This window comes from Pteropus vampyrus, unplaced genomic scaffold (assembly GCF_000151845.1).
Source record: "Pteropus vampyrus isolate Shadow unplaced genomic scaffold, Pvam_2.0 Scaffold25, whole genome shotgun sequence".
NCBI classification, from domain to species: domain Eukaryota; kingdom Metazoa; phylum Chordata; class Mammalia; order Chiroptera; family Pteropodidae; genus Pteropus; species Pteropus vampyrus.
The window spans coordinates 12,783,835-12,795,867 of NW_011888806.1; the positions used below are offsets into that span (position 1 = coordinate 12,783,835).

Below are 12,033 nucleotides of genomic sequence, written 5' to 3' on the forward strand. Positions count from 1 at the left end.
CTTTGGACATGTGATTTCTTTTCTGCTTCCTTCCCTGTCTTCTGTAGTCTTGTACAAGAACTACCCATGTCTTACAATATCTAAGAGAGTGAAAAGGAAGTGGGTATGGGGTGAGAGCGGAGGAAGAGGTAGTACTATGTTTCCCTCTAGCGCCAAGTACCCTCTTTTATTTAACTAATATTTATAAAGCACTTAACTTATGGCAGACACTACTTTAAGGGCTCTTCAAATATTAACTCATTTAATCCTCCTTTATAAGCTAGATACTGTTAATATCTTCATTTCATAGATGAGGAAACTGAGGCAGAGAGGTGAAATCTCTTGTTCAAAGTGATATAGCTAGTCACTGGGAAAGCTGGAGCATATGGCCAGAGTCCGTGATCTTAACCACTAGATTGTGTTGCTTCCTTCACTTTCTCATCCTTTGGTTCTGTGGCATTTCTTGTGAGGTGCTCTCTGTGTCTTTTCCCTGAAGAGACTAATAAGAGGACAAGGCACCAACACTCAGTCTTTGAGACTAGCCTCATTTTTTCATTTGTAAATTAAAGAGATTGGACAGGAGATCATGATTTTTTTTCCTTGGTCTTGGCACTTTAACCTCTTTGCCTCGGTTTTCTTCTCTGCAGTAAAAAAAAAAGTCTTATCAGCCTTAATTCCTTGAGTGTTCTAGTCTGCTGTGAATATTAAATAGATATCAATGTTAACTAGAAATTAAACATGAAGACACTTTGAAGAGTATAATGCTTTATACAAGTGTAAGCCATTGTCATACTGGCAACATACCACGCTCAGGTTTTTTTCCGTCATCATTCACTGGCACTTAGACTCTCTCTCATGTATGTGATGATTTGCAATTTTCAAAATGTCTTCACAGATGTGGTTCCATAGTGTAGCGGTTAGCACGTCTGCTTTACATGCAGAAGGTCCTGGGTTCGCGCCCCAGCGGAGCCACGGTCCATAGTCTACGGCCATGCCACCCTGAACAAGCTCGATATCTGATCTCGGAAGCTTAGCAGGGTTGGGCCTGGTTAGTACTTGGATGGGAGACCACCTAGGAAGACTAGGTGCTGTAGGCATTAAAAAAAAAAAAAAAGAGTCTTCACATACTTGAGATATCTGACCTTCCCAAAAACTAGCAATGACTAAAATCCAAAAGTCTTCTGATTCTTAACCCATTGGTCATCTTATTACCACTGTCATTTGCCTTCTGGGTGCTGTGCTCCCAGGCATTTTTCCATAGCAATAAATCAGGCATAGGCCCTGCCACTTAGCAACATTTAGTTTAAAATAGACACAACAGCGCACGTGTCAGGTCATTGACATAGAGGAGACACAGTACTAAATAGACATAGTCTCATCACGTTAATACAACAACCCAGTGAGAAAAGTCATAGTATACTTATTTTAAAGGCGTCAAAACTGAGGCTCAAGAGAAGTTAGTTTACTTGTCCAAAGACACTCAAAGGGTGGAAAATAGATTTGAACCCAGGTTCATTTGTTTCCATGGTTCCTAATTATGACCTGGACTCTGGTTAGTCAGAGTGTGGGCCAGACACCTGCAGCATTGGTACAATCTGGGAGTTTGTTATAAAAAAAAAAAAAAGCAAGTCTCAGGTCTCCCCTCGACCTGCTGAATCAGAATCTGCATGCTAAAAGGACACCTAGGTTAGTCCTGTGCACATTATAATTTAAGAACCACTGATCTCTATTGCCCCCCAGTATAGATCTATCCACAATACACAGAAGTGCAAATTCTATAAATAAATACATGTATACATTGATACATTGTAGTGTGTTTTTAAAATATACTTCTAAATAGTTTACTTTAAGAAAGGGAATTTAGGGATTTAAAAGCAAGTGGCATGAGTCCATGTTAGATTTGGAACTGAATTAATTGAATTAACAGATATAGAGTAATATTAGGATACATGTGATTTGCATATATAGCAATTGCAACATACTCCCATTCCTGGATTTATTTTAGAGCTTCCTATTCTCAAAGCTTATTCACTAGTATTTTTTTTCTTTACATAAAACCAGCAAATTTTATCCTTACTCCAACATACTCAAGACAACTAGTATATGTGTCCAGTGCAAATAGTTATGAAGCACTGAAACAATATTTAAGATATAATCTTTGCCCGAGTAATTTTTAGCTTTACGGTTCTCTTGAAAAGAACTGCAGTATGATTTTTTCATTTCGATATATTGGCTAAACTCATTGTGATTGGCTCTACTTTTTTTTTCCCCTATAGCATTGTTTTTAAGCATATAGCCTCACTGGTACATTTTTCCTTCTTTAATTGTGTACACACAGCAGCAGCAGTAGCAGCAGGAGTTTTCCGTTTATTTTTATTTTCTGATTTTCCCAGTATATTTTTAAAAGATAATGGACAATTCACCCTTGAGGTTAGAGGTATATCCATAACATTCAATGTCTAACAACAAATTACGTGTACAACTTCTTTTTATTTGCAACTGTTTCTTGGATAGTAGATTGAATTCATATCATGTGCTAACTTTGAGCAAATGGTAGTAGCATCCTATAAACTGTCCTGTCTAGGATTCTAAGATACGTCCAGTGGAGATAAATCTTATGTTCTGAGATCAATTAGATAAATCATATGTAAGATCCCATGTTCAAGTATCAATTAGTAATGTCTGCTGTGGGTGTAGGAATGAGCTGTTGATATGCACTTAGCCACCCATTACCCCCTACGCTTCAACCCTACCTCCTGCTACAAAAAGTTTCTGTCTACTGTTCCTCATGCATTCCCCCGTCTTTCTTTCCCCTAGGCATTTCCTCACACTATTTCCAGGCCTAGAATGCTCTACTTTCTCTGCCCAGACAAGAATCCTATGACCCCCAATCAGATTTCTCAACTTCTCTAGAACCAGATGATAATTCTAGGTCTGCTAGTTTGCAGGGGTTGGGGAGAGGGTGGAATGGGGAGGATTTGTTCCTGGAGCATATGCTTGAGCTTCTGCTCAGGACCCTGGATAAGATGCTTCCCTTATACCTCCCAGGGAGCCAAGGACATTCTCAGTACAGACTTATTTTGACTGTAATTAAATACTACCACTTCCTCTTTGGGTTATACCTGTCCTTCTGGGGATAAGCAGAGGTTGTGGATATACCTCTGCAGTTTTAGGTTTTTCATTTTACTACTGGAAATTCCCACCTTGTGAGTTCTTTTCTTAGTTTCTCCTTCTCATTTAAATTTCTGTTCCAGTCTATCTGGCTTTGTAGCTATACCCAATAACAAAATGAAGCCAGGCTTGCCAGATATACAGATGTCGAGTGAATTATGCATTTCTCTTCTTGTCCTACTTGGATTTGGTTCTCAGAGAAATCAGTATTTGGGAAAAGAGTTGAAAAAAATACAACTTATATTTAAAAGCAGTCAGATTAGACAATAATACTGTTGTGGTCCCCTTCACCACTCTCACTTTTTTTTTTTTTTATCAACCCCTCTCCCTTAGGAAACACTTATTAAACATACCGATTCCTCAATCCCTTTCCAGACCTATTGAATCCAAATTTCCAGGGACGTGTCATTCTTAACAAGCCCCTAAGGTGATTCTTACCCACACTAAAGTTTGAAAAATAAAAGGAACATTTGTTATTTATAAGCAGGTTTTCTGTTGTATTTTAGAAATTATACCACAAATGTTAGCTATCAACATAACAGTGGTTTTCTAAGACAAAGTTGTCTGTAGACAGAAACCAGTGGAAAATATCTGCTATGTAGAAGATTTTAATTAACAAAACCCCATTATAACCAGAATTGCAAAATACTTCTATACAAAAACTGAAAAATTTGTGCCCTATCCTGCACAAGTTTAAATTCACTTGATTAGGCAAGGCAATACTATATCCATTCTCATGACTTTTAACCGTTGCCTTTTTGCTAATTCATTCTCTCAACAATATTCTATTGGCATGTCTTCTGTATGCCAGGGACTGTCGAAGGAGTCCCCTGGTCAACCCTTCACTTCTTTAGCCTGTCCGTTAACACTACCGGCTCTACCACATAGCCATATGTTTTCCTGCATTGCCGGCAAAGATAGCATTACCCTCCCAATTAAGCAGAGAGAAAGACTATCAGATTCTACTTAAATATTTACCTACTCTTTGCAATTCCAAACATGATTTCTGGCATGATTTGACCATAATTACTAGCCTTCTCAATCTGGGTGGTTGCCCCTTTGTGTCATAAAGCGAGTTCTTGATAACAAGTATTAGAGACACCTTTCTAGGGCAGTTCAAACTGCCTTGGCTTGTATCATTTCAGAGAACTTCCGTTCCTCTTTGCAGAGATTCAGCTATTGGGAAGAATCAACTGATAACAGCCACAGATCTCAGATTAGACAATCGACCCAGAAAAGGAGAAGCAGGGCACAGTGAAAAGTTAAGAAGAGGAATTAGGAAGGACTGAAGAAGAATGAAATAACATGTAAACAGTGGTTGCCTGAGCCAGCTGTATCAGAATTACCTCTTAAAATTTTACACACCCAGGTTCCACCCCAGGCTAGTGAATCAGAAGCGAGAATCTGGCTTTTTCACCAAGCACTAAGGATGAAGCTAGTGCATGGCCAGAAGAAGAAAGCCCTACGATAGAATCTTTGATTGGGGCCTTCCCTGGCATCACAGTGGAGAAAAACCAAAGGCAGCAAAGCGGAGGGATAATGGGGTGGGGGACACAGCAGTTGCCTTGCAACTGGTCATGGAAAGTGCTAGAAGTGAGCAGGAACAAGACTACAGAGCAAAGAAGAAAATTTAAAGTAGTAAAGAAGAAAATTTTAACGATGGTAGTTGTGAAACCAAACACATTTTCTCTCTTGAGAGTTCTGATTGAGTAGGAGCTCATGAGACTTCATCCCTGGATGAAATAAGACAAGTATAGATGCCACTTCAAAGGATACTATTTCCTAGTGGTTTTGCAACCACTGGTTTTTTTCTGTGCGACATTGAAGCCTATTTTTTTATATTCTGACCCGACGCTTTCACCAAAGGAAATGTGAAAATTTTTTTCTTTAAGTAACCTAGGTCTTCTATGAAAACTTCAGTTATCAGGATACCACTAATAATTACACAGTGAATGTTGACATTAGCGAGAAGTGTCTGTTTTAATATCAATTTTATAGAAAAGTAAAGAACTCTGTCTCACAGAGTCCTCTCAAGGAGCAATTTAAATAATGTCTGTGGAATAGCTTTGTAAAAATTGATCACAATTGCCATTAAATAGAAACACTTCAAATGCAAGATAGACATTTTTAGGATGGTTGTCTTGAAAATAACAAAAGGTGCAAAATAAATAAAAAAGAAAAAGAAACAGAAAAATCTGAAAAAGGAACCTTCATCTCTTTCTTTACGTATTTAATTCCCAAATAGCGACAACTTAAAACTGTTATGCTAAGTTGGTGGGATATGAGCATCCCTAATCAGGAGAGGTGTGATGAAATGTCTTCGCGGCTAGGATCTACATGATACCCAACCAATACAGTTAGGTGTTTAATACTTTTTTGGCTTTATTTTCACAGGCAGTGTTCTTTTGAACTTATCCTTAAAAATGAATCCAGTTGTTTCGCAGCCAACACATGGTGCAAGTGGAGTGAGGGCTAGTGACTGGCAAACTGGCCCATTTGACTGCTGTGCTAACATAGGGGTTTGTAAGTACACATAGTAATTGCTTTCTCCTTGGCTACTAGTAGTAATGCAGATTAGTAACATAATAAAAATTGTTTATTCATCCTCTCATTGATTTCCACGTTTCACTGTCTAACTCAAAAGTCACAAGCTGGAAGCATATGGTTGAATTTAGCCACCGATATGATTTATTTGTCCTGTACATAATGAGACCTCTTGATGTATTAATTTTAATATAGAAGGAAATATCTAAAAATCAATTTCACATAAAAATCTAACTTTCCAACCTAGATTTCTAGCTTTTCCTGAGAATTTGGAAAATCAGAAAAGATGAGTCCTCCTTCTCAAGTGGCAGAGGTCAGCTGCTGCTGAGTATATTAGCCGCCCCCATTAAAAAGGATCGTCACCCTGCAGTTTGTCGTATTTACATCCGTCATCCACTACTGTTTATTTTGTGTTTTTTCCAACCTATTTCACTCACTTATTTTACCTACCTGGCCTTGAGTTTGTAATCCTTGTCTAGATCAATCATTTCTTTTAAAATTTCACATGTTCTTGACATGTTCCTCCGGTCTCCTATTTATGTCTCTCTTTTCCTGCAGTGCTGATTGTTTTTTCCTGCTTTCAGTGATACTCTCGTGGCAGTTCCATTTCAGGAAGCACTGTAGGTTTTTAATTTCACTGACTTCTCATTCTTCTACACAACCAAATACACTTTTGTGTGAGAAAATTTTTCTTATTTCCGAGTCTATTGCTATGTGAGCTGCAGACACTCTGTGCAGCTCATCTTTCCAATGTCTTTGAGAAAACAGCCTCCTTTCTTTGTATATGATGGAAGGTCCAAGTTCTTTGAGGATACTTTTTCCTCAAAAAAATAAATCAAAAACTGAGACCTTCTTCTTATCTTATCTAGGGTACAGCCATATCAAAACTCCATCCCAGAGCTTTTCGAAATAGGCTTGAACTCAACGTGTTTGAGAACAGTTTCCTGTTTGTTGCCATTTTTGTAAGCCCTTTTTTGTCTTATGCAGAATTTTTAAAGAGAAATTGCAGTAAGCTTTTTAAACGTTTGATACCAGTATCCTTTAACTTACTTGCTTCCATCCTCATATTGATAACAGGGTTCTACTTTTTGCCTGAACAACTATCAGGAATCTATTCTCTATTCCTTTTTTCCATTTTGGCCCGAAAGATTTCTCCACTCAGCCTTTTCCGACCCTAAACATCCTCCCATAGTTTTCAAAGAGCTTCTCAGACATCCTGACAGCACAAACTTCTTATGCAAGCATGATCCAAATTTGTGAACAAGGGCAGGGAAGAAAGATAATTTAGACATGCTCAGATTGACAAGGCAGAAGCTTTTCCAATTAAATCTGACCTGATGTAATGACATGCAAATTTTTCCCAACTTCCAGACAGTAGGGTCCAGAAGCAAGACCTAAAGAGTCAGGTGACCACATTGTTTTCTCAGATGGTCCATTAAGGCCGTTTTCTGAGTGAGCATCTGTTTGAAAGTGGTGTGATTTAGTGGAAACCATGATGACTTTGACTAATGTCTCTGTGTGGTTTCTCTGTAACAGGCCTCTGTGGGACTTTCTTTCCCCTCTGCCTTTCATGTAAGATTGCCTCTGACATGAATGAATGCTGTCTCTGTGGAGCAAGTGTCGCCATGAGAACCATGTATCGAACCCGATATGGCATCCCGGTGAGTTGCCCACGAGTCCACCACCAGGTGGTAGCCCAGACACCCAAGGGCTTCTCTTCAGTCTGACTGGATCTCCACGACTGCCCTCCTCACTTTCATGGCTTGACCTAGTCTTTTCCTTACCATCATCCTACTTTTGAAGTGCAGCTATCTATAGTTTGGAATATATTAGTAATAAAATCTTTTATTGATCCAATAGATATATCTCTGAAAAAGTTCTTGGAGGTGAGTAGGTGAGGGGTGGAGGTCAGCACAGAGCCCTTAGCCCTTCTCCTGGTTTTATTCAGAGTCAGACAGGACCCTTCAAATCTTCAGGATAGGGGACAGTTTTTCAGAAAGCCTTGGTAAAAATACCGGCACATTTGCCTCATTGAGCTGGCACATTTGCCTCATTGGTAATTCAAGCCAGTGTTCATTGATTGATTAAAAATGAACTACTGAGCACCCAGAACCTTGTTAAATCATAAGATGGTGTTCATTCACTCAATGGGGATTTATTGAGTACATACCCGCGCCACTTACTATGGCAGATACTAGAGACACATTGGCAATCGAAGCGAGGAAATCAAAATCTCTGTCTTCCTGGAGCTTACATTCTTTTCTCTTTTAAACATAATTTCAGACTTAAAAGTTGCAAAAATGGTTCAAAGACTTCCTGAATACTCTTTGCCCAGATTCCCCAAATATTAAAAATTTGCCACACTTGCTTTGTTTTCTCTTTCCTCTATCTGTTCTATTTTTTTCTGAATCATTTGAGAGTAAATTACAAATAATGTGCTGTTACCTCTATTTCAGTGTGTTTCTTAAAAACAAGGACATTTTCTTATATAGCTATGATATAATGATCAAAATCAGGAATTTAACATTGATATAATACTATTAGCTAATCTATGGATCTTAATTTAAACTTTACCAATTATCCCAATACCATTCTTTAGAGGAAAATAAAATTAATCTGGGATCACACGTGTTCAGTTGTCATGCCTCTTTAGTCTCCTACAATATGAAACAGTTTCCCAGTCTTTCCTTGTCTTCCTTTTTTTTTAATGAACACAGATCAGTTATTCTGTAGACGGTCCTTCACCTTGGTTTATCAAACATGTCCTCATGATTAGACTTGGTTGTACATTTTGGCAGAAACTCCACAGGAGCTATGCTGTTTGCCATGCATCATAGCAGGAAGCACATGACATCAATTTATCACATATGGGTGACGTTAACTTTGATTACTTGCTCAGTGTCTGCCAAAATTCTCCACTATAAAGTTGCTATTTTCCCTTTTCTAATGGATAAGGACCTTGTAAGGAGATATAACTATCCTGTTTCTCATCAAACCTTTACCCACTAGTTCTAACATCCATTGAAGATTATTCACTGAATCAATTATTACTATGATTGTTGCCAATGATAGAGCTTACACTCTACTGGGAGAAGATAGCTATAACATAACTAAGGAAAAATATAACATATAGGATGATGATAAGTGCTACAGAGAAAAATAGAACAAGGAGGAAGAAGAGAGTGTTTAAGTTTCTACTTTTAAATAGGGCTATCAGGAAAGACCTCAGTCAGAAAGTAAAGACCCAAAAGGATGAGCGCATGACCCACCTGGGGAAGGTCCAGGTAGAGGAAAGATCTAGAATCAAGGCTTTAAAGTAGAGCTTACCTGAAATGTTATAGAAACAATGGGGAGAGGGCAGGAATAGAATGGGGGGTGGGGGATAAAAGAAGATGATGTCAGAGCATTGGCAAGGGCCTTACAGACCATTATAAGAACTTCAGCTTTTACTTTGAGGAAGCCATTAAATCTTTTAAACAAAGAAGTTACACGATAGATACTTGTTCTTGAAATTTAACCTCTACCTCACTCACTTCCATGTGACTGAGCACAAGTTATTAAACTACCTAAGACTCAGCCCCTTCACCGATAAAGAGGTAAAAATGTTACCTTTGCTATGGTGGTATCCTAAGAATCACATAAAATAATGCATGGAAAGGGCTTACTTAGCACAGGGCTTGGCAAGTGATAAGTTCTCAATAAATAATTACTATTTCCGTTGTTATCTCGGAAAATGATGTGACTGTTTTCTCAAGGCCAGGGTGTGTTCAGGGCCCTGGCTTCATTGTTCCCATGTGCTTGCTCAGTACCCGATTTTCTCAACACACCCTGCTTCTCTCATATATGCTACTCATACAGCTGCATATCACACAGAGATTCCTAACTCTGTGACTACACCATGAACTTTCTGAAACTATGCAAAGTGTCACGTGTATGTAGTTATGTATATGAGTGTGAGGTGGGTTTCTCAAAGTGGTCCCTGACCCTAAAATGGTATAGGGGAAAAGGCACTTAGCTGGATTCTGGAAGTAAAGGTTCTGGGAACAACTCAAGCAATAGCTAACTTTTTGACTCTGATGAGTCATTTGGTGGCATTGGTTTTCTGTCATGAGGAAGTTGTGCAAGATGATTTCTAAGGTCATCCATTTCTCTATCTGATGAGAGTCACAATGTTAGAAGACTTTTAACATTGCTATTCATTTGTCCATTCTTTGTCCCACATGCTTACTCTTTTAGATGAGAATCAAAATCACAGTAGCAATAAAAAAGTTCATGAAAAATAAATCACTCATAATCTCAACATATAGATGCTCCTAACCCTTATAAACTGAATCTACCCTAGCTCGCTCGCGCTCTCTCTCTCTCTCTCTCTCTCTCTCTCTCCCTCCTTCTCTTTCTTTCTCTCTCTGCTTACACTGTAAATTGGGAATTGTATTTGCTCAATGCTTTAAAAAAAATTAGTGCAATTAAAAAACAGAGTTCAAAATTATTTAGTCCATCGAGACACACAGTCATAGAACCTGGTTGTCAGACTAGACCCCTTGGAGCAGCCAGTGCCTCCTACTCAGAGCAAGATTCCCTTCAAGGGTATCCGGATTCTTCCAGGGAGAGGGCCCTCAAAACTTTGCAAAGTAGCACATTGCGTGGCTTTTCCAAACACTATTCATCTCTTCTTTCTTCTTTTCCCCATAATTTGCATGTCCCTCTCTTACTCTGGGCCTCCTGCCTTACAGAACAAACATAAGAGATGCCAATGAAAATGGCTAGAGGGATACAAGATGAGGCCTGGTCTGGCACTACTCACAAACTATAGAAAATTGGTGCATTACACAACTGGCTTTAAAGGGAACCATTTCAGAACAGGCAGTAGAAGGCTGGGACTATAGCTGTAAACTGCAGATGATTTGAGATGATGTAATATGATGAAAAGGGCACCGGCTTGAGAAGAGAAAGACCAAGCACTACACCAATTTGTTTTATGATCTTAGCGAATCATTCAATTTCTCTGAGTCATCAGAAAAATGGGGATACTATCAGAGAATTCTCATGATAAACAAGTGACGTAAAATGTACATTTTAAAGAGGTTTGAAAAGTTATACAAATGCAAGAAATTGTGTGACTATATTTATAGGCAACATGTTGATTCATTTGTCTGTTTTTTAACAGGGATCTATTTGCGGTGATTTCCTATGGTTGTGTTTTTTCCCTTCCTGCGCCCTTTGTCAACTCAAGAGAGATATCGAGAAAAGAAAAGAAATGAATGCTTTCTAAAAGAGATGCTTGGTATGTGGTGGAAATTCTTTAATTTATGAATATTGAAACAAATTCCAAAAACATCTTTTATTTCCTTGGTACTTTCTCCAAGATACCTTAACAAATGGAGGGCAAATGATTTTTAATTGCCAGCCTAGAATCTAGGTTAAAAGGACTAAGCCTGGTTGGATAGGAAAGAATTTTGTGATTTTTGTAGGATGTCTGCCACAGTAGGAGTGGTCATGTGATGTACCAAATAAACATGCGACATGTCAATTATGCCTATCTTAACTACACCATGATTTAAGGTAGAAGAGGTATGTGTTTGACTGGACACTGACTTAAGCCCAGATCTCAGTGTGGCTGTGTAATGTACTTAGTTGTATGTTCTTGTCAACACCACAATATTAAAATAATAATTTATTTTCCAAAGTGGTGGAAAGCTATTTTAGTCTCTATAAATTAAGTCTGGACAATTTACCTAGTTATCCAAAATTTCCGAAACACCCAATATGAAAAATAATTAGACTTTTTGATGGTTGTATTATCAAAGTTGGCCAGCTATTTATTTACCTAGTTTCCTAAGCTCTCTTGATCACATTTTAAATTTCAGTTCTTTCTGTTTCTCTCAGGCAAAAGGGCAATGGCTTACTCAGTCTTGTCTTTCAATCTCTTCCTGCCAGTCCCCATGGATTTATAAATTTCACATGGAAATGACTCTTCTCCATAAAAACTCTTATCTCCCAAGAGGTTTTTGAGAGTGTGTTTGATCAGGGTGATGTATTAATGTGTATGATTGGTTGACATTAATGCAATCTGTCTCTCACACATGCAGCACAAAATAAAGTTCTCTTATGAACATGCTTCAGTATGTTGCATTTTTAGTACCATTTTCATATCCTAGTATTTGTCTTCCACTTGTTTTAAATGGTTTCCCTCAATGACTGAAGTGCTTAAATCACTTTCAAGCAGAGTCAAGATAGGGAGTTCTCTTATTAGTCTTTTTCCTCCTTCTACCCTATTTCCTAAGAATTAACTTTTGTCTCTCTTCCCAAAGAGTGATGTTTTTTTAAAAGCCTGTGTTA

At 38.2% G+C, this 12,033-nt stretch overlaps 1 pseudogene; it reads left to right on the forward strand.

Moving 5' to 3' along the window:
- The first annotated feature begins 960 nt into the window (after positions 1-960).
- Positions 961-1,076, forward strand: LOC111737279 (annotated as a pseudogene).
- Positions 1,077-12,033: the final 10,957 nt, after the last annotated feature.